We start from the raw sequence: 19,270 nt of genomic DNA on the forward strand, positions 1-19,270 counted from the left end.
TGGTGTTCATTTTAGCCTGATCAGCGACCATGTTTTAACAGTTTGTGTGTTGCCGAAAATAATTCATTATGTCCTGGAAAAACAGTAATGTGGCAGTGCTTAGGGACATTATACAGTAATAGCCAGGTTTTAAAGGGGACCAGCAATTGTGGCTCGACAAGGAATGCAGACAAATGCCAATTCAGCATGGGGTCTATGGATTTAGGCCCCATCATAAGAGAAGGTATAAAACAAGCCTCAAGTTGGTAGAAGCAGTGTCTGGGTGCCAGTGCCCAAAACGATGGTCATTCTGGGGGTCTTGCTGAGTATTACCAAGGTTTGTGGGAATTCTGCAAGTGTTAACTGGTTATATAGCTTGAAAAAGAAAGGGATTGTGTTTGACTGGACAAAATATTCAGAAAGGCTTTGAGATTCATGAATATAGTTACTGCCACAACCTTTAGTAAGTTAATTAGGATTAAAAATAACGCTGATGAATGATTAAAGTATAAAAAAGGTTAGGTGTAGTCTTGCCACATGTTGATCAGTAGTGCAGTGGTTGTTACAAGTTTAATTCTTTATGTAATTACTTACATGCAGTTAGGGAGTTCAAAACAGTTCTTTTTTGTGGTTTTACCTTTAGTTAAATTGTACTACAAACCCTTAATTCAATTGTACTCCAACGTTTCTGCTGAGCATTTCCTGATGGACAGAAGGGTCAAGGAATAGATTTTGGTGGTGTACGCGGGAGGACTGTATGATAAAGTTGCAGATGGTTTGTCTATGCCATCTCTGGGAAATAAAGAGAGTGAGAATTAGGGTGATGAGATGTTTTCTGGGTGAGGACGACAAAAATATGAAAAAAATAAGTAGAGTACAGCACTAGCAAGAGATTAAGGGGAGGGTAAATGGAAGAACATTGTCCACAAAATACATTTGAGATGGGTTGACTTTGGGAGTGATAGCAAAATAATGTGAAGACTATTTGAGGTGGTAAAATAACTCCTGCTGAATTAGGGGGGGGGGCGAAGGGGGGTGAATCCTCTAAGCCTGCCACATGCATGACATTTGAGAAGGAATATCGCCAAAACTGATCATACATGTTTTAGGGGTCCAAGGTGAACGCCGCAGTTGAATAATGGATTTAAGTCTGCGAATGAGCCACTGCTGAAAAATCTAAAATAAATTGCGTCCCACCTTTGTCACCAGCGAGTTTGTTGTAGTCCCTTGGAATAAATTAGGTTGTCAAAGAGCATTTTCATTTGTTTCCAGCTAAGGAACGGCAGTTGTGTTGAGCGGTTTCCGTTCCAAATGGGTGCTGGTAGTTATAGGAAAGTAGGATCTACTTCTTATGGTTACCCCCACTTTCTGCTTGCTGTGATGCTGGTTTTAACTAGTCTGACTGGAAACAGGACCCCAGTCTATCTGCTTTGTTTTTAAACTGTTGTGTTATGTACTTTGACACACCCCAGATTGGATACTGGGGTACCCTTGTCAGTCCCTAGTATAAGGTACCCATGTACCCAGGGCACAGGAACCCCAAAGGTTCCCATGAGCTGAGGCATGCCTTATGCCACCCATGAGATACCATTCAAAATGAATCTACAGGCCTACCATTGCAGCCTGTGTAAGTAAGCATGCACCACTTAAAGATATAGGTTTACTATATCTAAGGGTCACTGCACTTAAAACCTATAAGTCACCCCAATAGCAGGCCTTTACAATCCTGAGGGCAGGTTGCTTGGTTCTAAGTGAGAGGGTGCCCCTGCATGAGCCGGATACCCCTGCAGCCTAGGGACCCCATTCTCCTGGGTTGGCAGTGAAGCAGCGAGATACTATATAGAGGGGCACCACGTAATCGCGCGATGATCATCTCGAAAACTGCTGCAAGGAATCTTATGTTTGGTATCAAACATGTTGGAATCAAACGACCACACCGTAAACAGTGTGAGGAATTATTGCTCAAACAGCCTTCCGTTAGGTTCTCACTATTCCCGGTACCAGCCTTCTAGTCCCTGACAGAACAAAATGGTTGCTGGTGACCAGAGACACATTTCTGCCCTCCTGCTGCTGAGTCAAGCTCGACCAGGGCAAGGCAGAACAATAGGTATCCTGTCACAGGGAGGTGTGACCACCTCCCAGACAGGATTTAGTCTATTAGGGCTGGGTGGGTGTGCTTGTCAGTGCCTAAAAGTCTGCACGAAGGGCACATTTGATGTCCTTGTGCATAATCCTGTTTAAACCAGTCCTGGGAGCAGTTGGCTCCCGCTCTGGTGCGTAACTAGACAAAGGATATGGGAGTAACCTCCCTCCATCCAGACCCTCCTCTGGGAGGGTGCACTGAATCTTCCCAACCCTCTCCTTAGGGTAATGAGGGGCTTACCTGGGTGTAGTTCCCTAGATTTGTCATAGGATAAGATTCAGAACTGAAACCACTGCACTTCTACTGTATGGGCTCTCTGGACTTTGCTGGACTTCATTTGGGCCTGACTTTGTCTCCCTCCAGTCTGCTGCATTGTCTGTGCCTGTGCATCATACAAGAACCTTCCAAGGCCTGTGAAGCATCAAGGACATCCAAAGTAATCTCCCTTGGAGTGAAGGAGTCACTCCCCTGCATTTGCAGGCACCGCAACGAAGATGACCAGTCTGCAGATCCTGAGCTCCTCTGGCCTCTGTGGGCTCTGCAACACAGGTGGTAGTTTTCCTCAGCTTCTGAGGCCTGTTCTATCCTCTTGCCAAGTTTGCGGCCAGTAGTCCTTGTAGGGGGGTGCAATAACTGAACCCCTGTGTACAGTGTCCCCTTTGCAGTTGCAAAGGCTTGTTGACATCTTTGCAAGAAGATCTTTGGGCTCCAAGTAGCCCCAACCTCGAGAACATCCAGTCACCAGAATCTTCAGCCACACTGCATCGGGTGCATAGTGGCCTGCACCTTTTTGTGAGCTGCCGAGGTCCTCTAGCGAACTCCTGTGCCTTCGGCCTGTAGGTCCATTTGAGGGTCACCTTTGTTATCCTTGGGCTCCCTTGATTGCTTGGGGTCTACCCTGACTCCCCTGCTTGTGATTAATCTCCTGGACCTTGCTGGTCCCACCCGTACACCTTCTTCACTTCCCGCGTGGGCTGCAATTGCCAAGGCTTGTTGGTGCTCCCGCCAGACAGCAATCCTTCAGCACTCTACATCCTTCATAAGACAGCTCATATCCGGGTTCTGGTCATCATCAGCATCGCCTGGTCCCTGCAGCTGCAGAGTCAAGTTAGCCATCATCTTTCCTTAAGCAGCCGACATCGGAGGGCATCCATCTTCCAAGTTTCCTGCTCACCTCTGAGTCACATATACACTGTCCTCTGCTTTCAGGTACTTCTCTTCAAGAATCCATGTTTTGATTCCTCCGAACACTTTTGCCTCTTCCAGCAGCAGAATTTTCCTGAAATCCTCCATTGGGTTCGACGGCGGTTTCTGATGCCTCTTCACACCTATGCACCTTACTTCCTTGGGATAGTTAACTTTAGTACCACGGTATCCACGGGTGGGGTGGCTCTCCTACCTTCTGTCTTCCATGGGGTATCTTCAGGGTCCACTGGGAAGGGTCCCTTATCTTCAAAATTCCAACCGTGACTTGCATGCGCATTCCTCGCCAGGAATGCGCATGCGCGGGCTCCAGCGTATGCGCAGTTCCCAGAAGACGACGCGATGGAGACGGATGGAAACCCAGGGACGCCGCCGATAAGGTAAGGCTAATTGAAATGTGCTTTTTAAAGTTAATTAATACTGCGGGCGGGAGGCGGGCGGCACGTAATGGAACTATGCGGAGATTGGTTCCATCTCCGTGCCTCTCCGCGTAGGTACCTTACACAAATTACGCCCACCCCTAGTTCTTATACCACTTTCTTAGTATATGGTTTGGTATTCCCCCCCCCCGCAGTACATTAGTGCTATTTACTTTGATTTCTTTGCTAAAGTATTGTGTGCTTTGTGCCTATCTCCATGTAGGATATACTGCAACATGCTAGATAGTCTTGTATAATAAATACATATTTTTATAAATACTTTATGTGGCTATTTTTCATTTAATCTATACTATAAGATTGCATTTTAGTAAAACAAGCTGCTTTACACTCCTTCAAGACTAAGCCTGAAGGCTACTCTCCACAGCTACCACTTGAATAGCTTTCTAAGGATGTTTGAGACCTCTTAAATCACTATAAATGTTTTCTGGACTGGTGCAAGGTGCCCACTTACCTTAGTGGAAATCCTATACCAGGCCAGCTTCTCACAGTAGTAGTTAAGAATCTTGAGACTCACTACGGTAATATAGTTGTATTTATCAAGGAAGAAAATAGAAAAGGTATGCCTAATGCTATTAGCACCAATGGGGCACAATTTGTTTTCTGAAGAAATTAGTACTTTTTTTTTTTTTTAGAACATGTGTATACTCCACAGGACAACCGTTTAATGGACAGAATGAATCTCATGATCACAGGTAGTAGGCAAAAGATCCAAAGGAGGAAAATGAATTAAGCTTTAAAAGTTGTTGTACACTCACCATACAGCTCCTAATATGGCTGCAGGCACGTTTCCTATTTAGGTGGAGTCAGTGCGTATGAGCTACTCTGCGAGGCATGCTGTATTACAGTATGTACTTGTAGCCCTGCCCACTCTACACCCATATTTGTCATTGGCTTGTGTTATGTTCTTCAGAAATGCTGGCTTCAGATTGGTTAATATGCTTGTTAGGCCCTCCGTAGTACCGCCTTGTCTTCATTTGTAACCTCCAATGAGGACTGGCCCCTTTACTTCACTTGTTACACGTATGCTGTAATTAGAGCGTGGGAGCACTATTTTCTTAATTGCCTTTCTTCTGCCTGCTATTGCAGGCAGGACACGCTCTCTCTCTCACACAATGGTTTGTTTTTTTATTTAAGCAGCACGGCCGCCTCCAATGGGATAATGGCAGACATGCTTTTCTTTTACCTGAACATGGGTGAGCTTGTTTTGTTATAGCGGATCCTCAGCTGTCCATTGATGTTGCCACAGCCGTACGACTTTAAACATATAATTGCTCATATTTCAAGCAGTTGTGTACTGTTTCGCTTAGGTAGTTTATGATGCTCAATAGGGACCTCTAGGAACAGCTTGCGGTACTGCACATAGACATGCAGTGCTGGTGCCTTGCTCACTAGGGACCTCTAGGAGCAGCTTGAGGTACTGCACTGAGACATACAATGCTGGTTCCTGGCTCACTACGCGAGCATTTGCAATGCACTAGGTCTCGCATTACTGAAAGTATGAGCTATTGACGTTGCATTATTATTTGCAACGCCAATACCTCAAACTATCATTAAAGCGAGACATATTGCATTGCAAATGCTTGTTATTACTGGCAGGGAAGGATGCCTGGTTCAAGATTTTCCTCTTCACGTTTGGACAGGAGGAAGGGACATAATTCAAGGACTTAGGATATTGAGAGGTATGATCATGAAGAACCAGCAGACAAAAACAAGGTATAAGGAAGGTGAGGTGGCATTGTGGAAACCGAGTGCTAGTGACAAAACTACGCTGGGGAGGAGGGGGGAGGGGGAGAAAGGCCAAGCAAAATTCTCCTGTCGACAGAGGGCTGTGATAGTGTATAAGAAAGAAAAAAAAAATGTTTGTTGACTCTTTAGAGGTCCAGAGGAGATTAGTGCTGTTGCGTGTAAATAACAGTGAGAAATAAAAAAGTAGGGTAGGAGATTGCATCACTTCTCATTTTTGTATTTTTCAAAAAGTTGTCACCTTGCTACTTAGAAGGGGTGCGTAATTTCAAACTCTTTATTGGTATGAAGAATATGGTCTTTTGTTAGTATGAAGGTTTTTGATCTTTTGTACATAGATTTTTTTTACTGAAATGTACTTTGTCACCAAGTGTTGTGTACTTTCTCTGGATGCATTAGGAAAGAGCGGCAGGGATTACATGATTCAAAGTGTGCATCTTGACAAGTTGAATCCAACGAGAACCACGCCGGACTAGGTTTGCACTTCAATCATTGGTAAATTTATAAATCCAGTTGTTTCACAGGGTTCTTCAAGAGCCGGAAGTCTAGATGAAGGCCAGGTGGTGACCGTAGGTCATAGGAGAGTGACTGGCTCTTGCCCCTTTACACGTTGCATGCAATAAAACAGCAGCACAAAACTGTGTAGCCACCTTGAAGTAAAGGGCACATTAATTCAATTCTAGCCCTAAAAAAAACAAAGTGGCACAACACGATGCTTAAGACATGGTCTCTGTAGTATCTGCACTCATCAATTTAATAAAAGCCAGCCCTGGCGAGTTCCCTCGGCCCCACCTTGTCCTTTGGCCAGCCGCAGAAAGAGTACTCCTGCTTCCATTTGCGTGCCATGTCTGGACGCACTGCCTTGTTTAATCTGGAGACCTCTGGGTCCATACTCTGAGGTCCACCCCTCGGGTCTGGACTTCGACCCACTGGCTTCATTTGTAAATTATTAAGTCCAGGTGCTCAATTTTGTTTAGGAGGCCACCCCCACTTCCCCCGGCTTCACTCACTTCCTCTACTCACTTACTGCAGTGGATCCACCCACATCCTCAATTGGCACTGCTGAAAGCCAGATGTAATACCCAATCTAAATTGCAGCAAGGGAGCCTTCCTCAAGTAAGGTTTTGATAGAAGGTGCCCCCACCCGCCGTTCCTGAGAAAATGTTGAAAAAAATGAATGAAAACGTGCATTTAAAGCACTATTTTGGAATAATTTGGCTTAAACGACGAATACAACTTCTGCAACGTAACACAGTGGTTAGGGTTGACTTTACCAACAATTTATTTTTTACCCAAACAAACCCTTTTTTGTAAAATTAGGATAATCAAAGACTGGGGAAAAACATAACTTTCTAACCTGTACCATGCTGTTTGCATCTAGCGCTTTGATAGCAGTTCATAGCTCCAAGTGCTAGATTATGATTGTAACTTAGGAACAGCACAGTAACAAAAGGATCTCTGTGACAAAAGCAGCAACCCACTGAGCACTGCACATGAAATAATGTTCTGTCATCTGCACGGTACACGTTCTTTGCAGCAGGCATAATATATATATATATAACCTGAGAATTAACCTTACTTGTAGGGATTAAAAAGCGTTAGAAACAAACAAGTGTGTCTCTTGTACTCAGACCCGTTATTTATCACATGCCTTGAAGAGACATTTACCTGATGTCTATCCACTCTTTTGGCAAGCAACATTGCAGTGTTAAAGGCACAGGTATAGTACTTTCTCATTAAGGGAAGTGGGAATGGTCTAATGTATAATACGCACTCCAGTGGCGGCTGGTGGATTTTCAAAGTGGTGAGGCGAAACGTTTTGTACCCGAGTAGAAAGAGCGAGCGAGCCCAAAGTACAAAAGGGTGCGGGGGGAATTTTGAAACAATAGATTGAAATGGTGGCTTTTACGCCACATATTTTTGAAAAAAAAGGGATCCAAATATAGCATTTTAAAGCACAAGTGTGAGGAAGCATAGCTTTAGTGACATCACATATTTGCGCAAGATACCACAATTTACACTGGGAAGCAGTGATTTATCCAAGTTTTCTTGTTTCACTTTGCATAAATCAGCCAGTAAATGGGCATCTCCTTGTCTTTCCTAATGTTAAGGCTTTGTTCTTATCTTTAAGTGCATGTTTCTGCAGTTTTTCTACATAGCATGAAGCCGACATGAAGGCAGAGCACTTTACATGAGCACCGTTTACATCACATGAGATCACACTCACACACGTTGTTTGTAGGTATGGGGTGATTAAGTGATTTGCCCAGAATCACAGTATTTTGCGCCGACGCCGAGACCCAAACCTAGTTCCCTAGACAGCAGCTCTGGCCATGACGCCAGATCCTGGGCGGAGGAAGGCAGACAGGCAGAAGCCAGATGAAAGCAGCAGGTGTTTTTCTACCTATAATACAGTTGCACAAAGGGTGCCCCCCAAAATCAGCACCCGGTGCCCTGGCACTGGTCGCAGTTGGTTGGGTGCATGTCTACTCTCTACCTGTGACATTTTTGTGCTGTTCCTTAATTGACCGGCTTAAGGCACCTTCCATCTCTCTGCAGTGTGTCTGTTAACTGCCTGCTCTGTAGCCGCTTGTGGTCGTGCCCGTGACATGCTACGATGCGCTTGTTGTATCTGCCAGCTGCAGGATTGCTCAGTGCCCGTTACCTGCCTGCTCAGCGGACCGCCTTTCTGTTCAGTGCCTGTAGCTGCCTGTTTTGTGTGATCCTTCTGCCTGTGTTGTGCCGGTTATCTGCCTGAGAGAAAGTTGTAAACGGAGGAGCCTGGGAGTGTCTGGTGGTAGTCGAGATGTGGACGATGTTAATGTGTAAAATGTAGAGGTTCAGGGTGTTAGAGAAGAGGGCAATTTAGAAAGTTTGGGCGTGGGGAACGTCCTAATAACATAGCTCTTTTATAGGGGCTTGCCATTGCACTTTCACATTGCTATCAATAAAACGCATTCAAATTGGTAAACTCTGAAGAGTCATTTTATTTTAGGAAGGATGAAAGGCTGAGCCAGCCTGCTTTAGGAGCTGGCTTTAAGGGCGTGGGTGGCGGGGGCAAGACTGTTACCTTGAAGTTCCACACGGACTCAGCAACAAGTGCCTAATTCACACTGCACTGGCTGGGAAACGTGGAGAATTCTTTCCCCTGTTCACATAGTGACCACACCGTCATTCGCTTCAGTCAACACGCATACACAGACGTCACCCAATGATTACACTGACACTTTATTTGTGGGTGAAGAACTGCTGCAGGTTTATTTCATACAACATAGTATGATAATAAAATTGGGTTATCTTACGGGCGATCCAGGGCAGGCAGCCCCTTGCTGCTCCGCCCGCCTGGTGAGCCAGCACACACGGTGGGTCGATGCCCGGCAGTGTGGCACATAATTATTTACAGATCATCCACTGGGTCACGTGATCTGTCTCCTACTCCCGCCCCTTCCGACAGGGGCGGAGCGTGTTGTGGCACACCCCCGGTTGGTGAGGCCCCCCAACCGCCCGAAGGACTAACGGGGCGCCGTCGCGGTCTTCCCAGAACCCCCTTCGGCTCCTGGACCTTGGCTCGGGCACCCTTACTGTGCCGGACAGGGGTACCCTTACTGTACCGCCTATCGCAGAGGTACCCTTACTGTACCCGTCTGCATCCAGATCGCCCTGTAACTCCGCCTGCAACGCAAAAGAAAACATTAAAACATTCCAATAATGCGCTGTGCCTGACACGTGGGGTAAGTGGAAAGGGTGGGATAACGCGTGTCCAGGCTGGAGCGGCGCGCAGGGAACAGGAGGAGGAACTGGGCGAGAGGGCCTCCTAAGTAGAGGGGGCAAGCCTCGCCCCCCGACCCCAACGGCCCGCCTCCAGCTCTACACTATTGGGGGGTCATCACCCTTGTGGGCGTAGCCTCGCGCGCGAGGCTGCAGGGGGGGAAGGCTCCGACGGGCAGCCACTAGAGTGCTGCCCTGCTGATGTCCCACTGCTTGGGACGCGGGCAGCGGCATAGTGACCACACCGTCATCCGCTTCAGTCAACACGCATACACAGACGTCACCCAATGATTACACTGACACTTTATTTGTGGGTGAAGAACTGCTGCAGGTTTATTTCATACAACATAGTATGATAATAAAATTGGGTTATCTTACGGGCGATCCAGGGCAGGCAGCCCCTTGCTGCTCCGCCCGCCTGGTGAGCCAGCACACACGGTGGGTCGATGCCCGGCAGTGTGGCACATAATTATTTACAGATCATCCACTGGGTCACGTGATCTGTCTCCTACTCCCGCCCCTTCCGACAGGGGCGGAGCGTGTTGTGGCACACCCCCGGTTGGTCAGGCCCCCCAACCGCCCGAAGGACTAACGGGGCGCCGTCGCGGTCTTCCCAGAACCCCCTTCGGCTCCTGGGCCTTGGCTCGGGCACCCTTACTGTACCGCCTGTCGCAGAGGTACCCTTACTGTACCCGTCTGCATCCAGATCGCCCTGTAACTCCGCCACAGCTCTGGGGAGGCTACCGTCGCTGCCAGAGCACCCCTTCCTCCCTTCGCTGTTTATAGGTGCCCGTCCCTGCGAGCCAGCTTTTAGTGGGCTAAATAATGGGTCCTGTTCTGTAACCGTAAATATACGGCATTAAGTTGCAACATTACTCAGAAGCCCAGGGCAGACTAACAACAAATGACTCTTGGCCCCAATGCCGCTCAGCTTAGGCGTGACTGGAGTTACTAGCCTTCTTAGCGATGCCACTGCAGATCTTCCTAACGTAATTATGGGAAGATCTAGCACCTACATATGGAGCCAGAACTAAACCATAGCTGAATTCGTCAATCCATCGATTCCCTTCATATCCTAGCACTAAGGTGTTGTTTTCCGCTTTGTCTACAAAGGTGATGTATAGATAGCGTCATGGTACCTGAATAGCAGCTGCTGCTGCGGGGGATTGCATGATTTCTTTAGCAGGACAGAAGATTTTTATGTAACTGCTAAATGGACGTATTCTTCTTTCATGACTCCGGATAAAGCCAATATGACTGACTGAGCTGCCGAAGGTACATCGCTCAGCTCGAGGACCCAAATTTGTGAACGTTTCCCCCCCTCCCTGGCTCCACAGAAAGGCTGGGCGAGAAGAGTAACACCTAAATCTGATTCTCGGGCTGGAAAATATGGCATCGGTAACAAGGCATTGGTGAAATAGGCGCTTATGGACCTGCAATCCCATTAAGATTTTTCAATTGGCCAAATTAGGTGCCACCTGGCACGGAATTGTGTTCCCAACAGCTACAGCACCATAAGCAGGGTGAAGGTAACGTGTGAGTTAACCACTTCACCTACGTATATAAACACAAGCTGACATCACGGTTACCTAAAATTGCTTCCTTTCACATCGTATTAGTCTATTGTTTACTACAAACTGGCCCATATCTTAGCAACATCTCCCGGTTTTAGCCTCTCTACTTGCAAATTAAGTTACCTTAAATTGGACGATAGAGTCTTATACTAGTCCCGCTGTTATCCCACTCTTTTCTTACTCTCCACTGGGACAGCGTATCCAATTCCTTGCTTGTTGAATAGCAGCTAGCTTTGGACTCTATTGCTGCTGAAAGTAGTTAATATCTTTGCCTACAGTCCTTGTTACACCGGTGTTGCAGTGCTGTAGGTAAGTCGTGGCACCGACATCGTGGCTTGAAAAGGAAACTTCTCATTTCTATCAAATAATTTGTTGTGAGCCCCAGTTATCATTTCGTTCCTAACCCATAATTGGCAGTGTCTCTATCTTGCCAGTACCTCGGTCACGTCCACCTTAAATCATGACAATACATCTGGCTTTTCCGCTAGCCTTGTCCATTAACCTGTCAAATGTCAGTGGAGAGCAGCACATCTCTGGTCATGCTTGTTTCAGAAGGTGATAAGCCCTTTTCATTACTAGAAAGTTTAAGTGCAATATTCAAGGGGTATGGTCGCTCCCTGCTCTCTCAATTATTACCATGTAGATGAGGGCATGCCATTCCCGGGTGTCTGGTTGAAGTATGCACAGGTAATTGACATACATTCTGTGGTGTCTGGGTGAAGTATGCACAGGGCATTGCCACTCTCCCACGTGCAGTGCTGTGAACCGTTTGAAGTAGTTCATCAGATTCAGCCAACCACCCCCTAGGTGGAGGCTTGCACTCTCAAACTTCTGCTCGTGTAAAACCCGGCCACACCTTCAGTTCAGGGAATTTTAGTAATTCACGACACTGACAACCCCAGGGGCCAAATACTGCGCTGTGTAAATGCGGCCCAATACCACCATGAACAATTAGCTCGGAGGGATGGGTGTTAACCTAGGCTGGCTGAAGGCAAAACCTTTGCCAATCACTCCTGGCAAGACGTGCCACCGCAGGTAGAATAAAGAGTTATCCAGCCCTCCTTCCTTCCTTTCCCAGTTTGACACAGGTCGAAGAAGAATGCCCCTTCCAGAAAGGTCATGGCCTTATCCCTGAAGCTTATCCATCCAGCTTACTAAATACCTTTGTCATTTGTACTCCTGCTACCATGATAACACATATATATATTTATATATATATATACACATATATATACATCCCCTCCCTTGTCCTGTTGCCCCACTCGGGACACACAAGGTTCGTCACTTCGTGAGAATGACTTTACGGATGGTTTGCATGACTCCAACCCAGACCCTCCGCTTGTCTTAAAACAGCTCAGGCTGCTGACTGTCCTGTATAGACTAGGCTGAACATTACACCAGCTGTTTCCGAATAGCAAGGCTAAATATGAAAGGCAGCAGCATCTCCTGACCTAAGCGTGGAACTCACAATAATAAATCCGTATTCCGAGACCAAACATTTTAACCAATACCCGATCTCATGTGACTATCTCATCCACCATCAGCCAGGCCTACTTCCTTAATAAAATCGCGGGTGGCTGGCAAGGGGTACGTTCGCAATATCTAAGACATGCATGTTCAACATGCAGACAGGAATCGGAGGAAAGCTAGGGGGGAGATAGTGTGAATAGTGAAGGTGGCATCTGGTTCACGGCTTTCAGGAATGAAAACAGCCATCAAGGTAAAAAATGTTAAGTGTATGGTAGTGCTGCACGACCAGCAAGGTATTGAGTGTTTGCACCCTTTACCTGCGCACCAACTAACGCTACACCAGGGACACACTCTTTTCTTATTAGGCACGGGGAGATTAAGTGATTTTCCCAGAATCCCTGCATATTGATAAGGCGCTGAGACTTCTCTCTTCTTATGCAAATCTACAGTTGTCTTGAGGCATCACACCAGAGGTGTTTGATTGCATTTCCTACGTAATGAAAACACGCTTATATGTGATTAGATGTTATGGGTTTTCCTAGCGCCACTTGTGTTTAAAACACATCTAGAGTAAGTAAACTTATTTGAGAAGCGGCATTTGTTGTAGGAGTTGTGACAGTCTGAAATTTAGAAAGTAAATATGTCCCCCATTTCCAAACACGAGAAAATATATGTTGAGGGGTTCACACGGAAGGAATTACGAATAAATACGGGTGGACGGGTGAATTGATTATGCTATATGCTCAAGGCCAATATGTTCATTGACCTCCCCTGCTTTGAAATTCGAAATGGGATAAAATGTTGGTTCCCCAGAGCAGCGTTACTCACATCATGTTACTGGCTGCTCGGTGGATTATTCCACCTCCAAGTGAATGCTTTCATTGAAAGTATCAGGGACTGCTTAACATCTCCAAAGTACAATATATCCTCACACTCTTGTTTTCCCCATAGATGCATCAACTAGAGTGACCAATCGTTATTGCTTTATTTTCTCTGCCTTTTACGTGTTGTAGTTAGGATACAAACTGAATGCTCGCCAGGCATATCGGCTGTGCCATTGTTGCTTAGGTTTGTATTATTGTTAGGGTCAGTCTGGTACTTTGGTGTTTGTGTGATTTTATTTATTCTAAACATAGTAATCGGTTTACATGAAGGTCAATGCCTTACAATTTAACCACTCATATTTATCAATGTAGGAAGTTTCATGATACGAGTGCCTAATTGCAAGTATTTCCAAGACACCTGCCTTAGTAGGCTTCAACTCACTAGCAATGTGCTGGGCTTACCCAATGCAGATAGGCTGTTAGGCCGCACGCCCAGAGTCTAGACCGGAGAATGGAGTTCTAAGTAGGCTGGGCCTCCGCTGTGTGGCCACCAAGGTTTGGGGCTAGAGGATCGCTGCAACCCAGATTCCCATATTTCAAAGTTCCCTCCTGGATGGTCTACCTTCTGCACCTATCAAGGCTGCCAGAACACTAAAACGTCTATTATTTCCATGGGGGATAACTTCGTGCATAGATGGGACCAGGGGCATACATATCCGTTGCTGCACGTAGGGCCCAGGTTCCTTGTTCTGTGAATGCGGGCAGTTCAGCCACCTTTCATTTTTTGGCCCCAAGCACCGACTGTGAGGCCCCCCCCCCCCCCCCCAACGGCTTATGGCCACGGGGCTGCCGGCGAGACGGTGTGCAGACAACTGGGCACAACAAACGAGACAAACTGCCCTCGTGTAGCGGCGCCACGCACAAACACGAAACTCCACCTGTAAAGCGCGAACAATCACCCGTCAGGGCCACCAGGCGCCGATTCGCCGCCGGCTCCGGGGAAAAAGCGAGACCTATTGCCTTGCAAATGCCAGCCCGTGTTAGGCAGGGGCAGATAGGGTGATTTGCAGGATCACAGGATGCTCAGCGTCATTCCCGAGACTCTTTCCCATTCCCAGCGCTAGGATGAGCGTTCGAGCGCACTGTTGACTATCAGGGCTGTCAGATATATCCTGCAAGGAACAAAGGATGCCTCTTTTGAACCTACGAACCGGCTGACCTATTTAAATCATACGCACTCTGCAATCCGTTCTGCACACGTTCTCTGCAGCCGGCACACCACTCTCCGCACTAGCCACCCTGAAGCACAGTGGCCCACGGCGAAAGCAGGCATCATCGGCGCACAATGACCGAAACCGCTGCGCACCCATACAGCGCGAACTCGACCCGAAGGCAGCGGAGCGCCTCACATGAGCACAGAATCAAAAGAAGCGGAAGCGACCCCGAGACTCGAACTCCGGCACCCAGCCCCACAGTCGGCAGGCTAGCCAGAGCTCCACATCCCCCTCCCCGATTCATACACGGGCCCGACCACCATGTATAGAGTGCGACTCCGCCGAACCGCCCTGGGACGCACCAACGCTAGTAACCCAGAGATTCACATCGGCCCGTGACAACATCACACACCGCTGGCAATCGCTTTCAAAACAACCACAATTGTAAGGGGCGAAGCGAAAGAGCAGGAAGAGCCATGAAAGTGCAAACAGGCTTCCTCTGTAGTTTTTCCTCAACAGTATACCATTAACAAACAATGCACATTTTTGCTGCGTGCTGGCCAAGCGAGAAATATAAACACAATGAACATTATGAAATGGCTGCCACATTTTTAAAGATGGAACGAGGCATAGCTGAGGCCTAGTTTAGGCTAAGCCAAAAACACATTAAAGGACAACATAACGATTTTGTTTCAGTTGCAATCGTTTCCTGTTATTTCACGTATATAATTCAAATGTGGTATAACGTCCAAATATATACACAATGAACATTATGAAATGGCTGCCATATTCTTAAAGATGATATAAGCAACTTCGTGAAGCACAAGAGAAACACACTGAACTCCAAAACTTATAGTCATCAAGTAAAATCTGATTACAAATCATGTGAAGCGAAGAACCAATCATAAGAACAACATCAGTATTATTAAACATTTTCCCTGCGAGACTGAGCTAGCACACGAAACCACCATGGATTCCGAAAATCTGCAACTGCGCAACCGGAAACCCACGGCGGCTATGCACATCGATCCCTTCCTGGCCAAGCGAAACTCCCCCCCACGCCAGAAGAGAAACTACAACCACTAGACTTGCGGCTTCAAAAGCATCACGTAGCCACAGTCTATTGCGTGGCACACGGACCCAATCGGGGCAGAATCTTTTCCGTAGGCACGGGGAGATAGAATGCTGTTCCCGGAGCCAATTGCCCAACCATCGAATTTAGAACAGTAGTGTAGCTCCATGCGATGCCCCAGCGCATCCCACCCCGGTGAGGCTCCGTGGAAATCTACCCGCCCGCCATAAAGCACCTAGCCATGCTCAGCTATATTCCGCAGTCGGGGCGGCGCTGCAACCGCCAGCCCCAAACTCGCCTCCCGGGGAGCCAGGCCCACACGCACCCTTGCTCGAACCATGTGGCATAGGCCACTAAAGCCAACCAGGCCACGCCAAATATGGGAGGCCCAGGGGAGATGCCCCCCCCTAGACCCGGACCGAGGCATGCACTCCCACGGGGCAGGGGGATACCAAGTACATGTAGCGCGAACCTGAACCAGGGGGATTGGAGCCCGCTCTTGTGAGGCCACCACGACTGCCTCTTTCGGGACCACTCCCGGCACCAGTACCACTTCTCTGGCCCCCACCCCTCTTGCAGCGACCGCTCACCTCCGCAGTCAAATGTCATGGGGGGGTGCGAACTGACCTCTTCATCTACCATGCCGATGGCAGCGTTGTCTCCCACTACGAGTTCAACAGGCAGGGTCGCCGAGAGGCCCTTGCATTCGGCGTCATTCTAGGCCTCGGCGACGACGGGACAGAAAGAGGGCTACTCTCTGGGGGGGGGGGGGGGCGAGAGCATTTAAAATAAATTCGGAGAAAGCGAGGCCTGGAATCGTTCCCATGCCATCTACCACCCACACCATGCCCTACTACTCTCGGGGCCTGCTAGGCACACAATATATCCCCCTCAAAGCCGCGACAAAGAATGAAAACAACGGCAGACCACGGACACAAACGTGTGACCCACGCCAGACCTGAGCTACGACTCCTGCTGCGGCACTGGAGACCAACGGCATGTAAACCTTGCACAACAAAGACCCCTCCCCCGGCCTTGCACCTACACAGCATACGTCTCGCTCCCCTCTGCCCACCTCCCGAGCCCCACCAGGCAACCCAGCAACATCCAGGCCAGTGAGGCTCGGGGACAGGGGACAATTAACACTCACCGGACTAACACGAAGGCACAACCCGACGCCAGACAGGACGACCAGAACGCCCAAGACACTCAAAACGGCGGCGTGGTGACGAATAACGCGTGTCCAGGCTGGAGCGGCGCGCAGGGAACAGAGGAGGAACTGGGCGAGAGGGCCTCCTAAGTAGAGGGGGCAAGCCTCGCCCCCCGACCCCAACGGCCCGCCTCCAGCTCTACACTATTGGGGGGTCATCACCCTTGTGGGCGTAGCCTCACGCGCGAGGCAGCAGGGGGGGAAGGCTCCGACGGGCGGCCACTAGAGTGCTGCCCTGCTGATGTCCCACTGCTTGGGACGCGGGCAGCGGCATTCTTCCTTTCTTTCGCCCCTTGATCCCTAGGGCCTCTCCTCACCTAAACCAGTATCGTGCCCCATTTCCCTTCTCAGGCATTGCTCCTCGCTCCCGGAAATCAACTCTGAGGCCCTTTCGAATCCTCTCACACTTCAGCATCTGTCCGCCCTAGAGCCGGCCATGCTCTTTAGACGCCAGTCATGAATCCACTTCAGCTGTGCCGGAACCCTAAAGAGACATGCTCCTACCACTCGAGAGTACTACTCTGCTTCCCGAGAGGTTTACCTGCCCCCATAGAATAATACTGTGCCGCATGAGACGTGCACTGCCCCCCAGAGAGCTTTGCGCTGACTCTACGGGCTCTGTTTCGGCCCCAGTGGTGTTTTGCTCTGCTCCTACCAATGAGGTCACCAAGCCCTTTAGGGGGTTCTGCACCAGTCACCTTTATGCTCTACGCTAATCCCCAGAGAGCTCTCCCTGCCCCCGACCTCCGGCCAGTTTTGTCCTACTTCCATGGGTTTCCGACTCCTCCCTGGGCCATGCGATTAACGCCCAAACTCAAACACTATTCCTGCAGTGATACACAGGCTGCGCCCCTGAGTTTGTCGTCACTGCACTGCTTTCTTGCACTAGGTTGAAGAAATCTTCGCCCGAATACCCAGATTTGCACATTGGTTGTTCACCGAGCAGCCAGCACAATATATTGCTAGTTGCTCGGTGTTCCATCTCGCATTTTTTTTTACCCCCGCAGGGTGGCGGGCAACGCCCATCTCGACCCTATACACCAGCCGCCCCTCGCACTAACTATAGCCTCAAGTTTACATCTCAGTCTCCAGTTCTCGTGCATTCACTAAGGGTTTTACCAATGCGATAATCAAAAGGCGTTCTGTCACCACCCGTGCTCTTAAAAACAAAATGAGGAGTTTTTTGGCTAGCGCTGCTCAAAGGCGCTCCTCGTGAATACTGCCAACTCTGGCTTGGACGAAATACTTTTGCCAGGACCTGCACACTGGCAGTTCAAATCATCGCTACCAAAACGAAGATGAGAACCGAGGCACACTTTACCTTGGTTCCGCCGGGAGTCTCTGCACTGCTTGAGAGCCAGAATTGCGTTAATCACGTTACTCGGGGCATGATCTGTGTTTAAACGGCGGCTGTAACTCCTGAAGTCGCACTAGAGGATGCGGGGCGTGACATGAAACTTGAAAACAATTATGTTAATGGCTCCCTGCATTGGAGTGCATTAGTGTCCGGTACGTACTGTATTATTAAGGCTCATACGAACCTAGGTAATTTAAGGTTCATACGAGCATTTGCCAAGGACTATTTATTAATGCACAACAGTGTCCCTGTGCATTACTGGGATTAGCATCCCTGACATTAATCAAACGTGTGGTGCCGAGTAGCGTCCTGCCAGAGTGCAAGCATGCCGGTTACTTAGCTCTCACACTTTCACATAATTTCGTAGTTCAACTAGACATAAGTACAGCGAATCCGTTGTCATGGTATATTACAGTGCACATTGGACTGAGGACGTTCTATCTGGGGACGAGCTGACGAACCATGACACCACATAAAGATAAAGTTCAGTTTGTATTACCGACCCTATACAGTAAGTACCGGTGCTTAGCACGGAAAAACACCGGCACAAATTAAGCAGCCTTGGGTATGTTGCCCACTTTCCCGCCCCTGACAAAGGGGCAGTACGTGATGTACATCTGGTGCTCCTGAATGGCACTTACTCGAAAGATCCTACAGTTCAGAATGCCCCACAGGAGAAGCACTGGACCCGGTCCTCTGGCCTCAAGGAAAAGAATCCAGCGCTGGCCCGAGCTGCGCGAAACGCCTGGGCCGCGGCCAGCCACCTTTCGAAGGACCTCACCTGTTGAGCTCGCGTGCAGTAGTCCTTGTTTCTCGCGCCATCTTGCTGGCTCTCGTAGGTCTTCCCAAGGTGCTCGAGCACAGAGCGGAATCCATCCAATTAAAGAGACAACCCCATCAGGCACCTCGAGGGACATCTAGTTAACAGTGGGTGTGGTTACTCATACCGCTGCTCTACACGAGACTGTAGGGGCGCCTCAAAGTTTGGGGTGCCAGGCAGGATTCCTTCACGCTAGTGACGGGCTGCTGCAGTGCCCAGTGGATTATCCAAGGAGCTTCATTTAGTCGGTTGTTTAGAATGCAGGAAGACCAAATATGATTTAAAAGACACGGGACGATTCCAACCCACCGTGAATCGTGCCTTGCAACTGTGTCATTTGATTTTGCAAAACAATTGTGAAATAAAGCACTAGCACAATTGGCTAAACCGAAGCGACTAGAGACTACAACTCCCAAAATGCACCACGTTTAAAGAACTCTCGGTACGGTAAAC

General features: G+C 48.5%; 1 long non-coding RNA gene across 8 annotated transcripts in view; it reads right to left on the bottom strand.

Annotated features, from left to right (window-relative positions):
• LOC146812329 (uncharacterized) overlaps positions 1 to 18,871 on the bottom strand; it is a 431,626-nt gene extending 412,755 nt beyond the window's left edge. For 6 of the 8 annotated variants that reach the window (XR_014965917.1, XR_014965914.1, XR_014965919.1 and 3 more), the window contains exon 1: positions 18,779 to 18,871. This is a non-coding gene — a long non-coding RNA (uncharacterized LOC146812329). Of the gene's footprint in view, positions 1 to 18,638; positions 18,744 to 18,773 lie in introns of those variants that run through there. The other 2 variants (XR_014965918.1, XR_014965915.1) reach the window with 2 other exon arrangements.
• Positions 18,872 to 19,270: the final 399 nt, after the last annotated feature.

Source organism: Triturus cristatus, chromosome 7 (assembly GCF_964204655.1).
Source record: "Triturus cristatus chromosome 7, aTriCri1.1, whole genome shotgun sequence".
NCBI classification, from domain to species: Eukaryota; Metazoa; Chordata; class Amphibia; order Caudata; family Salamandridae; genus Triturus; species Triturus cristatus.